We start from the raw sequence: 2,091 nt of genomic DNA, 5'->3' as shown, positions 1-2,091 counted from the left end.
GCAGAGCCCCCGCGGGTGCCGGTGCCGGGGCTGTGGAAGGGGCCGCTCCAAGGGCGCGGTGCCGCAGCCGCTGCCCCGAGCGCGGCGCCGCCGGAACGGCGCGGCCCAGAGCGGAGCGGCCGGGCCGGGGAGGCGGCGGCGGGAGGATCGTGAGGCCGCTGCCGGCGCCGCCGAGCCGGGGCCGCGGGAAGGGCCGTGCCGGGGCGGCGGCGGGGGCGTTTTGGCTGCGGCCGGCGGCGCTGGCTCCAGCGCCGTGCCAAGGGCTGCGCTGCCGGGGCACGGCTGCGGCCGGAGGGAGCGGCCCGCGCTGCGAACAGCGGCGCTCGGCTGGGAGGGCCGGGCCGGGCCGGGCCGGGCGGGGCCGGAGGAGGCACTTCCCGGGCCCGGGATGAGCGCTGGCATGTATTATCTGAGCAGAGCTGATGTCTCTCACCGCTTTAGCTCTAGAATTACTCTGAGGCCCGGGAAGCTCCCGATCCCTCCGGCAGTGGAGCTTTTTCCCATTGTGGGATCGGAGTCCCCGTGCCAGACCTGGACCCAGCTTGAGGAGAGGGGGGCCCGGGTTGGGATCTGCCCCATCGCCGCGTGGGGCAGGTGCAGTTGTGGGCCGAGTCGTGCGTTTTGTGCCCACGAGGGGCTCTCACCTCGCCCGAAAGCCGTGGTTTGGCAGGTGGTGGCCAGGTGCGCGTGGGAGCGTTGACCGGGGGCGTCCCTGAGCCCCCGTGTGCCGGCTGAGCTGTGCACGTTCCGCCTGCGCAGCTGGGCTGCTGCAGCTCCGGGTGGGAGTGCGCAGGAGGGAACTGGCACCTCTGGCCAGGCTGGCCCTAAACCTGGAATGTTTTGTGCTTCTCGCAGGTCTCCGCTTGAGCCCGGGACGTTCCGGCCAGCCCAGAGGTGTGATCCAGCATTTTGGAGTGTCCCCAGGGCTGCAGGTCCCCGTGGGGTGTGACAGGTGAGGTTTGGGGTGAGCCAGGTGCTGGCGAGGTCCCTGTTCCCAGGGCTTTGGATGTGCAGTCAGATCTGCAGCCCCTGGGAAGGTGTTGCTGGGTGTGTGCTCAGGCTCCCTGTGGCTGTCCTGGGCTCCTGTCAGCTGCAGAGGCATTGATGCGTGGGGAGGGAAAGGATAGGGACCGGCGCCTCTTGTTAGTTCGGGTCCTTTTGTGTCTGCAAAACGTGGGTTGGGCATTTGTTGCTGTGTTTTGCAAGGGAATGCGGCCTTTCTTTTCCTGTTCTATAGCTATTCTTTGTTTTGTTTCTACTTCCTGGGAGACACAGTGATCCTCATCCCGACTTAGACCGGGAAAAGTCCCTGAGCCTCGGGTCACTGCAGGGAGGAGGTGGTGCCGAGGGGGAGGGTCTCAGGGGCTTCACCAGGGTTTCACATGGGTGTCACAGGGTTGTATCCGTAGTGATGGTGTTCCCTGTTCCTTCCCTCGTGGCACGGGTCCTGTGTCACACAGGAGGTGTTGGTCCCAGCCCCTGCTGATGGGTGTCCCCTGTCCCACAGGGGGTGCTGGTCCCATGCTGGTGTTCTTTGAGGCCCCGTCCCTGTTTCCCACCCCCCTCCTTCCTTGCAGTGAGTGAACAAACAGGCAGAGAGACCTGAGCAGCTGGGGGGGCATTGGGAGGAAACCAAAGCCAACCTATGGATATTCCTAATCCAGAGGAGACAGCCTTCCTTCTTCCCACCCTGTAAAGGTCTGGAAGTCTCTGCTCTTTGGGAAGCTGGCAAAGCTGTTTCCTATCAGAGGTGCTGAGGAGGTCCCTCTGCACTCGGAGCAGCCTGAGGAAAGGGACCCACTCTGGAGAAGTTGGTGGAGAACTGTCTGCTGTGGGAGGGATCCCAGGCTGGGGCAGGGCAAGGACTTCCCGACTGCTCTCCCTGGCAGCAGCAGGAGAGGATGGTGCTACGATCCGCTTATTAAAATTTTTGGAGAGATGCCTGAACTGAGGTACAATTGAGACCATAAGCCAAAGTCAGTAGTATGGATTTTATTTAACAGTAAATGAGAGAGAGAGAGAGAGAGACAGCAGGGGAGGAATAGAAAGTGAGGTGGAGGAGGAAAAGTGAGTGACAAGAGGCAGATTAAG

At 63.3% G+C, this 2,091-nt stretch overlaps 1 non-coding gene across 1 annotated transcript; it reads left to right on the top strand.

Annotated features, from left to right (window-relative positions):
* The first annotated feature begins 380 nt into the window (after positions 1–380).
* LOC116439123 lies at positions 381–464 on the top strand. Its single transcript, XR_004238057.1, has one exon. It is a non-coding gene; the product is annotated as a small nucleolar RNA SNORD45 (small nucleolar RNA).
* Positions 465–2,091: the final 1,627 nt, after the last annotated feature.

This window comes from Corvus moneduloides, unplaced genomic scaffold, assembly GCF_009650955.1.
Source record: "Corvus moneduloides isolate bCorMon1 unplaced genomic scaffold, bCorMon1.pri scaffold_9_arrow_ctg1, whole genome shotgun sequence".
Lineage (NCBI taxonomy): Eukaryota > Metazoa > Chordata > Aves > Passeriformes > Corvidae > Corvus > Corvus moneduloides.
This window is presented reverse-complemented; position numbering and strand designations above follow the sequence as displayed.